The sequence below is a fragment of the Pseudochaenichthys georgianus genome, chromosome 24 (assembly GCF_902827115.2).
Source record: "Pseudochaenichthys georgianus chromosome 24, fPseGeo1.2, whole genome shotgun sequence".
Classification (NCBI taxonomy): Eukaryota; Metazoa; Chordata; class Actinopteri; order Perciformes; family Channichthyidae; genus Pseudochaenichthys; species Pseudochaenichthys georgianus.
Genome location: NC_047526.1, coordinates 25,858,023 through 25,871,496, shown reverse-complemented (window position 1 = coordinate 25,871,496; position 13,474 = coordinate 25,858,023). Strand labels below are relative to the sequence as shown.

At 41.3% G+C, this 13,474-nt stretch overlaps 1 pseudogene; it reads left to right on the top strand.

Moving 5' to 3' along the window:
* Nucleotides 1-2,338: 2,338 nt before the first annotated feature.
* Nucleotides 2,339-8,374, top strand: LOC117440157 (uncharacterized; annotated as a pseudogene).
* The last annotated feature ends 5,100 nt before the right edge of the window (nt 8,375-13,474 follow it).

The window sequence follows — 13,474 nt, the reverse complement described above, 5'->3', positions numbered from 1 at the left end:
ATACAATGTGTAACATTGTACAGTATGTATAATATAATATAATGTATAATAGTGAAGTGATTGAATATTATTGTATTTTCTTTTTTCAGAGAACTTTGCAGACGGTCCCTGAGCACTTGTTTCTTATCCGGCTGCTGAAAGTGACCAATTGAATGTGTCCAGCTCGGAGGACAGCACGTATTGGCTTTTTTTGATCAACATGTGATTGTAGTTCGTTGTCAACCTTACCACGGTACATAGGAGACGTAATTTGTGTCTGAATAACGTGTTGTTCATGCAGGGCCGGACTGGGACAATAAGTCAGGCCGGGAATTATACACCCAGCCAGGCCACTACCAGTTCTTTTTGTGCCATTTTTCTGGATTTATTTGTCAATATTTACAGCGTTGCTGCCCATAGTGATAGCCCTAAACTATAAATCTACTACCCCAGAATAAACATATGGACATGGGTTACTATTTAAAAAAAATGTGCAAATCTATTTAGGAACCTGTCCATGTGAACATACTTTAAGTGGAGGTGGACCTCAAATCCTCTATGGGGGTCCGGGGGCTTGCTCCCCCGGTAAGATTTTTTTTTTAAATGTTGGACTTATATGCATCAATCTGGTGCACTTTGAGGGGGAAATAAAGAGACTACACCCATATGAAACAGAACTGTATACATTTAAATAATCATAAAATCCTAAGAACATGGCCATAACCAATAACATACTGTACCATATCCAATATGTAAAACACTGAAACTTGTTTATTTATTTGTTTTTGGTTCATTTATAGTTGTGAGTGTGTCTGGGCTCCTGAACCAGCCTCACCCGTCTCCCCCTGCTCCTCTTTGAGGCAGCAGCAAAGACTAGTTTTAGCTCTCAACAAGTTTTTTAAGTTTATCTTACCTTTTTTCACCTAGTTAACATTTTTTTTTTAATTATTCATCCATATTTTACTAATCACTCCCCCTTCAACTGGAAATATGTGTTTACATAAATGGTGACCAAACCGTTTGAGACCCACAGAGAACTTAGACTAAGTTAACTATCTAAACACTCAGAGTCCTTTACCTCACCTGAGCTGTAGGCTAGTTATCAGTCTCTCAGTCTGACAGGAGAGGACTCTCCTCCACCTTGTTGACAGCTCATATCCATTAGCGCAGCTAGCTAGCACCAGATGCTAACAACAACAATACACGTAACCGGTGCGCGAGCTTTCTCTCTTGCTCGCTCGCGCCACACATACACACCCTCCCGAGCTTGAATGACACACAGAGACCAATCGAGCGCATTAGTGTGTGATCTGTATGAAAGTGGCCATGTCGGCAGGCCACATCATGTAGACAGCCAGTCACCCTCTGTGAGGCAGAGTCAGAACCACATTTGCACAGCGTTGAGTTCAAATACATAAAAAAAAGAATTCCTCAGGCCAGCAGGCCACTTAGCAGGCCAGGCCATCGGGAAACCTCCCAATGGCCAGTCCGGGCCTGCAAGGAACAGAAACAATGAAAATAAAACTATTGCTGCAAAAACATTCAGTTTGAACCTATGAAACCAAGTAGAAATCCCACAGGGATGGGTGCAACATTTTGATATGGTTTTTGTTAAGCAGAGCATTGATTATTCCTTCTTCTGCACTGACTCAACACTCTTCCAGTTGGAACATATTGTTATGCCCTCATAAATGAACATATATCATTGCATAATTGGACAGAGCAGAAAAATCGACCCAGGTGAAATGATAGCTCGGGTTTTACTGTCTGTAATAAATGTTAGTGCATCCTTAGTGGTTTGAGAATATATACAAACAATAATCAAGTGTTAGATTACAGTCATTATAAGAAGGCTCAAAGTAAAAATCAAAAGCACATGTGATTTTAAGGACAAATTTAATTTATTATTAACTGTGGATTATTTTGTTGCTTCTTCAAATATAAAAAAGTAATATAATAAAAATCTAGTTTTGTAGACAAAATAAATACTTTTTTTACACTACTGAAAAATGTGTGTTTTTCACAATGCTTTTACATGCTTTTACAATATGTTCTTAATAAACTAGGCATACATCAGCTCACCCTGTGTGTGTGTGTGTGTGTGTGTGTGTGTGTGTGTGTGTGTGTGTGTGTGTGTGTGTGTGTGTGTGTGTGTGTGTGTGTGTGTGTGTGTGTGTGTGTGTGTGTGTGTGTGTGTGTGTGTGTGTGTGTGTGTGTGTGTGTGTGTGTGTGTGTGTGTGTGTGTGTGTGTGTGTGTGTGTGGAGAATCCTTAACAAGCCTCACCTGTGCTTTGTCGTGAAGTGGAATATAAAGCAGCTGCTGATGTCTCAGTTAATCATCCAGTCACCTTCCTTTTAGACTAGTTTTTGTTGGAAGGTGTGCTGGACATTGCCAAGCTCTGATACTGACTGTATTCTTTTTGGTTTTACTGCTTACAAACTGCAACATGCTGAGGCTTGGGAAAATGTAAGTTACATTTCTTGTACATTTATTTCTATGTGTGTACTTAATTGTCTCTAAATGATGTGTTTTATGTGTTCAAGTTTGTTATGGATGGCTGCAGCTATCATCTTGGGTCAAGCCAGGTCTAATGTGAAGCTAAATTCGCAGTCAAGTAAGCTTCAATTCTCATTAAGTAATTGTACACGGCATATTAAGTCGGTTTACATTCTCCTCACAAGCCTTTTCTTTTAACAGGCAGTGGGTTAAGGTCTGACTGTGCCGCAAATGTAACGAGACATTGGGGAACCAGCTTGAGGTGGAGGCTATCAGTAAGTATTAACTGCTAATAATGCAGCTGATTGGTTCATCACTGAGGAAAGGGGTCCCTGACAAAGCTTATTTTCTCCCCTCAGATGGCACCAAGCACATTTTGTTAACACCTAGCATGGCTGCTCAGTGTGGATACAGCATGGAGTCTGACCCGTGGGGTAACACCAGAATCTACACCTCCCTGATGGGCTGCTTTGTGGACAACAAGGTTTTTTTTTAGCTAAAGTGGTTTAACAGCATTCAATGTAATTTTCTACCAAGTTTAGCTGTGCTAATTCTGTCAAGTGACTGAATTAATGGCTCAACAAACAGATGGTTGCTCCCATTTTTGTGTTTCCCTGAATTTATTTGTAACACCTTACCGTTAAAAGACCCAAAGTACATTTCCCTTTTTGTTTGGTACATCCCTAAAATATTAGCACTGCTCCACTCAAAACTGTATTCCTCCATTAATCTGCTTGGTACTTTCTTGACTTGTTTGTTACATACACAAATATCCATTTAGACTTCAAATGTGTCCCTGAAGGCAAGGATATTACATTTTAAATGACAAAGAAGCTGGAACCAAAGAATATTGGGGAGTTTCACTAATTTAGTTTTTTTTATATTTATAGGATGATGCTACATTTAACGTTGGCTTGAGACTCCAGATGTACGGTGAGAATCCATCAGACGTGGTCAGTCATGATGTGTCTCAGACTTGCAGCTACACTCTCTGGGCCTCCAGGGAGATCCTCTGCGACAGGAACTACATGGAAGTAGGTCATCTTTATATTGATGAGTCCACCATCTTGTGTGTATGGAAACGAATGCTAAAACCACCATTTTCTGTTTTAGGTTTCCCACCACATGGCTAACCTTGATGCTGAAGCTAAGGGTCAGACTCGGGATGGTAAAGACGAGAAGCTCAACGCCAATCTTGAAGTATGTTGAATTAAACTGTTCAGATACTACAGTTTAATTCCTCCCTACACCAATGAGGATTTCATTATTTGTTCTTTCCTGTAGGCCTCTGGTGCATCACAAGGTATCTGGAAGATGACGTTTTACACCCCAGAACCAGTGGCCATGGTGTTGCAAGAGGCTGAACAAGCCGGCTACGCTGCCAAAACTACCTCTAGTCGTCTGGTTATGCGAAGCCCGTACAATACAGCAGAGACTTATTCAGAGGATGTAAGCAACACACTCCTATACAGTGTTTATTTCCTTTCCCTCCTTGTCAATTATATTAAACCTCTCCTCTCTTTAGGTGGCTGGAGTCCCCATGGAAGTTTTCAGGGTGAGCGCCTACTACATGGCACCACAGGGTCTGAATGTAGTGAACTTGGCAGCTGCTTGTCCCAAAGGTGAGTCCTGAGCAACATATTGCCTTCACAGTAAGGTTAATTGTTGCACAGTTAACCTCAACAGCTCCATTTTGTCATTAACAGGTGGCGTCCTCTTCACCGAGGATATGATCTCTTGGCACGTACCTCGCCGTGTGACTCCTCTGTTGGACGGCAGAATTACAGTCTCAGAAATGCACATGGGAATCAACGGGCAGAGGCTTGATAGATCTCAGATGGCCGCACGGGGGTACACACTGAGCACCACAGACTTCCACATCGTTGTCGAGATCCCAGTGGGCTCGCCTGATGGTTACTACAAGGTTGGAAATCTCTAGATTAGAAATGCAAGAGTCACTAGTGCATTTGCATGTTTTATTGAAATGTCATGCATTATTGCAGAGCCATGCCCCAGATTACCAGTACCACATCACCTACTTTGTGGAGCCCATGCTTGAGGTACTGTGGAGAGAAGATGACACCCAAGATGATACCAGATACAAGGTTTTGTTCCCCATCATGACCCCTCTGATGCCTCAATCTGACATTTGAACTCTGGCTTGCTCGGATATATCCTGAAGACTGCTAAACCCATTAAATAAAGTCTTCAGTTTTTGCAAAATGGTGTGTTTGGATGGGATTTGAAGCCAAGTACAAAATCTACTTTTGCTTACAAAGGGCACTTTTTTGTTTTTTTAAATAGCACTCAATCAACTACTAAATTGTTCTCTATCAATGTTGAGGCTGGTTTAGAAGTTGTAAACCTGCCACTTTCTGTTCCTCAGACACTGTCCCAGAGACTCGGGTGTTCAGCGTTCTCTTGGGAACCTTCCTCCATGTCGTTGAGCTGAGGAACATCACCTTCTCCACCGGGGTCCTCACTGTTGAGGAGAGCAATGCCAAAGGCTTCACAGTCCAGGAACACAGCTTGGCTAATGGCTCCAAGAGCTTCTCTCTTCAAGTGCCCTTTGATGCCGATGTTGTCTTAAAACATGTATGACATTATAGATTCAAAATATCACTTTGTACCAACATATTTTCAGTGTTGCTGAGCTTTTATTTCATTTGTTGCAGAATCCTGAGCGCTTGGTTACATCCTACTTCCTCCCTCTGATCTTTGGGTTGATCGTCCTGCCTGAAGAAACTCCTTTTGCTCTCCCGGTTGACCTGCAGGCCTCTCTGCAGGATGTTGGTGAGATCATATTGAATTTGCGTTTGACAATATCTTCATGCAAATTGTGTTTTCTAAAATTAAATAAAACATTTTAGAGTAAAAGCTACACAATCAAATGGATAATGCATGTTTTGCTGCTCTAGTGCTACCCATCATGGCTGGCACCTGTGACCAGAACCAGTTTTACATCAGCGTGAAGTTCGGGAGTCACGGCTCTAATTTCAAAGCTATTGTTGGACCTCGAGAGCTGACGGCTGAGATGGCTGAAGACTATAATTTCTATGAGAACGGCACACACCTCAGCCTCATTCTGCCATACACTGCCAAGGACGCTGTTTTCGAGGTATGTCAAAACTACAAAATCCCACCATAGATCTTCTGCATTGGCTAACTTTACTTTCTGTTCCACAGCTGCTCACTGCAGAATCAGTCAAATCCAGAATTGACCTGCTTCTGTTGGATCGTGCAAACGACTGGGTGCTTGCTGATCTCTATCTGGCTTGCTACTTCCCCTTGAAAGCAACAGGTAAGATGGAACATGCAAGTATATTTGCTGCTTTAATTGATGGATTTGTGTTGCTTTACACATTGCCTGCTTCTTCCTCCAGAGTGCCACCTAGTGCTGCGTACCGGTACGCCGAACCGGTACTGGACTTGTAAAAAGTTTCGGTTCAAGTCCGGTTAAAACCGGAACGTCAGGAACCGGTACTTGGACTCGCAAAAAAACTGGCACTTACGTATATTCTGGTGTCTGTGGTTATTTAAACATTCCCTGATAAACGTTATTCAGTGTCAATAAATGAGTGCTAATCCCAGTGTGCTCAGTGTACAACATCACATGTCATTTCACCTTCGATTCATGGTTTGAAAACGTAGCATTTCGCCACATGCTAATGCTAACCGGAAGTGAAGACTTTTCAGAATAAAAGTATTAAGTAAATAGTGTGAACTTCCGGATTTTCAGAATAAAACTGATTTAAATTAAATTGTGTATTTAATTCAAAATTACGCCATATCAACATTGATTTTAATTTCTAACAGTATGTATGTACATCACTATGTATGTAGTATGTACTGTTTAATGTAAACATGTAGAGTTGTAGAAAAGACATGGTGTACAGACAGAACAGTACACTCTGACTGTACAGTCACTACAGTGTAGTGTATACTGTATAGTAGGTGTGTAACAGTGTAATGCGTATAGTCTACTCTACACTCTACCTTTCAGCAACGTTTTAGGGATTTAGGCTCAGTCAGCTCAGGGACTGTTTGGTTACTTTAGTTTGGTAAATGAAATACATGTTTGAACTTTGTAGTAGTTCACTGTAGTTGCTGTCATAAGTCATTTGTAGACTAAGTGGAAAAAAGTGTTTTTTTTACATTTGTACTTTGTAGAGAAATGTAGACACAAGTTGGAAGGGAGCACAATAAACCTGACGAGTTTGAATTTGAGTTGATTATGAGTTAATGTTCAATTGATAATTCACTTTAGTTACTCACACAACTTCACACAAGCCATGGGTTCAGGTCCGGACTTATAAGTCCGGACCTGAACCTGAACCTCTGGACTTGAGTCCGGACCTGAACCTGAATGTGAGTCCAGGTACGCAGCACTAGTGCCACCCCAATGGCACAATGACCGCTGTGGCTGTGAAGGTTGAATCGACTCGTAATCTGAAGCCAAGTCAGCTGACGCTAAAGGACCAGTCCTGCACACCACAGTTCAGCGACGATTGCGTTGCATATTTCTCCTTCAGTGTGGATACCTGTGGAACCACCAGAACGGTGAGTGTGAATCGCATTTAAATATCAAAAGGTTTTTTTGTCAAATGTTAATGATTTTTGTTGTTAAATAGTTCTTTGACAACTACATGATGTATGAAAATGAGATCCGCCTGTCTTACAACAACGCCAAAGGAGCAGCCAACACATCACCAGTTGATCCTGATTACAGGTAAAATATTTGATTCTGTATAATTGGAGATGAACACCTTCAATGTATGCATTTTTAATTATTTTTTCCCCTAATAGGCAAACCATTTCCTGCTTCTATGTGGTCAATGAGACTCAGACTGTTGCCTTCAGCGCTAAACCAATAACCTATGAGCCCGCTGCAGAGATCGGCAGCTGATGGTGCAGATGAGGCTTTCCCAAGGCATGGTGGAATTTTACAACATCTTGTTCATGCATACAAAACACTGTTTGCAGGTCTCCGTTGAAAAAGAGATCTATGATCTCAAGGGACCAATCTGATTAAATAAAGGTTTGAAATGACATGAAACTGTAAATGTCCAGGCCTCCTGTCTCTAACGGGACTCTTCTCCTGCAGATCCATCCTACGAGCTCTTCTACCAAGCAGAGGATTATCCAGTGGTGAGATATCTGCAGCAGCCTCTGTATTTTGAGGTAGAGCTGATGCATTCTACCGACCCGCACTTGGAACTCATTGCTGAGAACTGTTGGGCAACTCTTTATGAAGATAGGACATCTCTGCCAAGCTGGGACATCATTGTGGACGGGTAATGTTGTGCAAAACTAACTACTAACTACTCATTTAATTTGTTTAACTGCTGCTTTATTAACTTTCGAATTCCTTTACTAGCTGTGAGAATCACAATGACAGCTATGCAACAATTTTCCATCCCGTTGTGAGCGACTCCAGAGTTTTAGTCCCGTCCCACATCAAGCGCTTCTCTGTAAAGATGTTCACTTTCACTAAAGATGACGAGGTTCTGAAAGACCAGGTAAGACTTGTAAATCCAAATCTGGAGTCTTTTGGCCACTGCCGCATGTAGCCATGTATAATAAATCACCCTGTATGTCCACAGATCTATGTCCACTGTGATGCAGTGATTTGTGACACAAGCAGCCAGGCAGATGCTCCCTGCAGGGGCCAGTGTGTGCATCCTCCAGGTCAGAGCTACTCAAGACCTGCAGGTGTAAAAAAGGGTAAGTGACCGAGTCTGATCAAATGTAGTCGATCTGGATGTGCAGTTGGTAATCTTTACTTGTTTTGCAGAGCGAAGAAGCACCGACGCAACACGCCAAAGGCAGATCTCCTCTGGGGCAATTATTCTGTCTAACCTTTGAATATGTTCTACAAGTGTTTACATTTTGTCATTTGCACCTTATGTTCATTGTTTGGGACCAGGGGAATAGTTTTATCAATGAATGTACTGTACTGCCTTTTATATTGATGGATGACAATAACGACTGGTGTATTTTGAAAAAAAAAAGCCAGATTTATTTATATAGTCGCTTTTATCAATGTGTTGCATCTTCTGTGGTCAATTTTAAGTGACATATTAATAAAAGCAGGTTCTGTGTCAACCAGTACCCTCATAACTCCAAGAAAATGCAGAGAAGCATCAACATGTGTAGAAATGATATCCTATATAATAAACAACTCAAAATGATAAGTTAATGTATGCGCTCAATGAAAGACTTTCTGAAGTTGTTATTGCCCTGCATACTAAACGCACTAAAACATGATTGGGCAGTTTTTTTTGGCGTGTTGTCACTGCCGCCTTTAGGGAACACAACAAACCTTAACAGAATTCACAGCCAATGGAGCAAGACAACCCTCAAATACTTGAAAATGCTCACTCCGAGTTTAAAAACGAGAACTTCAAAATGTGCAGAACAACTGTATACAAAGTTTATCTCTTCCTACTTACAGTCCAGGTACTCTTTGTTCCATTTTTGGTGATGTCTGTAGGCTACTAGTGTTGTAGCTTATTCTGCTACGCGTCAAATTCTGTGTCCCCGGTTAAAGCTAACGTCCAACGTGTTCTGTCACTTTTTCATTTCATTATTGTTTTAGAGACTTTCAATCCAGTCATATTTCCACAGGGATTGTAAAGCCAGTCATTTGGCCACTGCTTACAACAACCGCGGACAGATAAAGTACCACCGGGCGGTTTTTGGTGGAGGACTTCTCTTTAGCGATACAGAGTGACGGCAGCTTTGAGACACCTTTCTACAACAGAGGACTCATCCACTATAGACTAGGTAAGGGTACAGAGACCCCTTTTAGTTCACAGGAGATAGAGTTATCTGTTATTAAGCCTGACAGAGTAAAACAAATGCACTTCCGCTTTGCTTCAAAATAATTGTATATTTAGGTTGCATATTGGATTGATATTCACTTGTGTTTTCTAGGTCTGCTTCACTAACTGTTGGAACCTCTTTTCTTGTGGATTTTAGTCAATTTTATTTTTTAGATCAATATTAAAATAAAACTTTTTCTTTTGCAATAGCTTCCATATAATGTGACCTATTGACCCCAAATCAATGCAGCATTGTACAACATAACTAGACGAGAAGGATACACACCTTTGTACATTTAAATTGTCTTTTCTATTTGATATGAATATTGTCATGACAACTATGCAGTTTCTTTATTGGCTGCAATGTTAATTGGCTAAAATATCATTTGTCCAGTGTAGGATTAATATCAGAGGCCTGTACTACGAAGCAGGATTTTCGCTTTGCCGGCTAACTTCAGGGAAAACTCAGGGTTTCCGGTCATCTTTTTAGCAGGCTAGGGCTGCAGTCGAATAGTCTATTTAGCTTAGGAACCTTCCTAACGGAGTGAAATGACCCGAAAGTCCCTCAGTGGCAGCCTTGATAAGTGCCATTCGAATTCTCTAGAATGATAGGAAAGGAGGTTTCAAACTTCCTTTATAACCTCCTTTAGCTTAGGAACCACTGGACCTCCCTAACCGAAAGGAGAGGAGAAAATGCTGCCCTACAATGCCTTGCAGCCGCAGCATTTGCCGTCACACAACAGTCGGCCGTTCACGGAAACAAACGATTATGACGGAGAAAAAACATCATGACGGTGCTTATTAAGCATTTTAAAACGTGGTAAGTTGCCAAAGTGCTTTGTTTTGAACGTTCAGTATTGTAATCAAAAAGAGAAATATGAACGTTAGCTTTGACTGAAATGATCAAATAAAGTCAACATTTCACTGAGCTGTGTGGGGTTTGTTCAACGTTTAAAAGATGTTTGAATGGTGATGTACACGGTGATAGGTGTTAAGGACTAACGTTTATAATAAATACATTTGTATTCATTTTAAGATATTTCATAGTTCATACAATCATACGTATTGGGATCATTTGTATTAATGTGGACCGGAGGGAGAGGGTGACGAGCATAAGTTTCACTTTCATTTTTTATTTCAATTCCAACTTTGGTCATGAAGAATATGTTTATCTGTTGTCCACGTTCATAAAGCAAAGCAGCAGCATCAGAGCACGGTGCAGAGTCTCTAGATGAGTCCACTGTTATATTAAACATCCATGTTGTAGTCCGCTGTATAGAAAACTGTAGTTTCTGTAAGGGAAACTTCTGCAGCAATGGAGAGTCGGGACTCAGAGAGACACGAGGAGAGTTGGGGCTTTGATGTCAAACACTGGTAGTTTATTACAAGTCAATGGCCGGAGAATTCATATCACAAGTCACAGCAGCAAAAGGTTCTGACTGCACGGGTGGGTTGTCATGTCAATTCTGCCCAGCCTCTCTCTCGATAGACCTTTTAACTAGTTTACAGAGAGTTAATCAGCATATTGGGGGAGGTGTAAACATCTGTGGAGCTACAGGAGATATCCCCCAACTAGAAATACTCAATCACTTGTCAGTGGGGTTTAGAAGCCAGCATTCTCACAGTCGTAAACCCCCCTATCAGGCCATAAAACTGACACTTAAGTGCTGGAGCACATTCCTTAAAGGAGATAACAGAATATTGGTTCGTTATTAACGTCAACAGGCAATAAGGTTAAATATCTAGGATTAAAGACAACATTATTCCCTCACAGTTTCCATAGTTTCCCCACAGCAGCAGACGCACAAAATGACGTCCGCTGGCGCATCATAAACACGTCGGATAGTGAAAGTGCATTCGGATTCTCTAAAGTACCGCAGTCTCTTCTCCTAAATCCTTTTGAATTCTCCTATCCACTATCCCTTAACCCCGTGACATTTCACTCAGAGGTCAAGGAATAGGAGATAGGGTTAGAATTTAGGAGCTGATTTTTAAACTATCTGACCGCAACCCAGATCTCCATGGTAATTTATGCTGAGCAGCTAACCTGCCCCGGAGCAGGTTAGGTTGCAGGCTAAGAGATCAACTCAGTGAAAGCACCGCCTGCTGACCAATCAGAGTTCAGTGTGCGGAGTTTAAAGCGATAAAGTCATATTACAGGAGAAAGGAAATACAGAAAAACTGCAGGAAAGACGGCCAGCAAAAATCACCGACTGTGTGAAAGTGAATATTAATAGAATATCACCTCCCATCTTCAGAGCAATCTGACTATTATAACATTAGCGTTAAGAAAGCTTAATTAAATATCTGCCACAACATAAGTAACCGGATCAAAGTAACAGTACAGTCCGCGGCATATCACATCATAATGTATCATATATTTCCTTATCTGAGTCAGCTGAGCCGTATCCGTGCAACACTCACAGTGTCACATACTGTATGCAGAAGTATTATTTTAAGCAACACATTAAGTTGACGAAACACTTGAGTCAAATGTAATTAAAGTCAGATCCACTCGTGTCTTAGACGGGGCAGTGATATCATAAACCTGTTAATGTACGCATTCAAACACTTTTTCTGTTACCAGCTGTATTCACCTTGCAGGTGCAGCTATGTGGCTTTTATCCTGGATAAAGTGTTTAAGTCATGGATGTTTAAAGTTTAACTTCTTCATATGTCTAATATTAAAGTTCACTTTTCATTCAGGAAGTATGACGCGCTGCGCTGGCAGTGCGCTTCTCCATGTTTGTGATTGGTCGAATGCTCCAAATACCACTCCTTTCATGTGAACGCGCACCTAACTAGATAGGACATGGCTGGCTTGAGCGATCCACTTGATAACCCGCTTCGTAGTACAGTTTAGCGAGAGCGCGTATGTTTTGGATTAGGTCAACTGGCTAACTCAAACATATCCAGGTTAGGTTGAACCAGCTTCGTAGTACAGGCCTCTGGTTTGCTTTGGGGGGACAATGCTTCACATGATGCCAGAAAGGAAACAAAATAAAATAGAATGACTAAAATCCTATAAAAAAAAGAGGTGTATTAATCCAATGCTGCATTGATTTGGAGTCACATTGTGGTATAGTTACATAGATTGGTAAAATGATCAATCAAAAAAGCACAGCGCTGGCTCAGTGAACTATAGAAACTAAGCATTCTTTAAATAGCCTTTCCACAAGATTCCTGTTGGTTGTTTTAGCAGAATACCTTGTGGCAGTGACTCTTTCTTGAGAAGTCAACCAGCTCTCTTTTAATATAGATCTATAACATCTGTCATTAACTGTGTTGTGGTGCGGTCCCATCATTAGATGGGTTAATGTGTGTGTTTGAGTCAGTCGGTATGTTCTTCTTTTAACACCAGATGGAGCTGTGTACTCACTTGTTCTCATGATGCCCAGAACATAAAACTGCTGACTCTTAATGAGTTAGTTTGGCAGTACATTACATATCATGACATTTATCTATGAACATTTTTAATGTCTTATAGGTTTTTTCGATGACGCCAAGAGTGACTTCCAACAAGTATTGAAGATGAATCCAGATTTTGAAGATGCCAAAGTGAGCCTGAAACAGACACTTCTGGGGGGTATACTACGAAGCAGGATTTTCGGTTAGCCGGCTAACTTCAGGGAAAACTCTGGGTTTCCGGTCCTACGAAGCTGGTTCTCTTTTTAGCAGGCTAGATCTCCATGGTAACTTATGCTGTGCGGCTAACCTGGGGGGTATACTACGAAGCAGGATTTTTGTTTAGCAAGTTAACTTCTGGGATTTCCGGTACTACGAAGCTGGTTCACTTTTTAGCGGGCTAGATCTCCATGGTGACTTATCCTGGAACCTAGTCTGTGCTCCGAAGCAGGATGGGTTCCAGGATAAGAGATCAGTAGTATTATTCATACTGTTTCAATCACATTAGTATGCATGAAAAGTGACAGGTGACACGCCCCCAATTATGCAAATGAGCTAAGTCCCGCCTCCCTTTGTTCGAGATCCTTTGATGTGAGGGGTGAGGTGTTATAACAGGTAGGTGTGAAAAGCCCCCCTGTGTAGTGCCTTTGTTGTCTAATCCTTTGATGTGTTGATTAAGGCAGTCTCTTTGAAGTTATGTTGGCTGGGCCCCTGCCCCCTCACACCCCTTTGTAGTCTAATCTTTTGATGTGAGGGGTTGAGGTGTTAT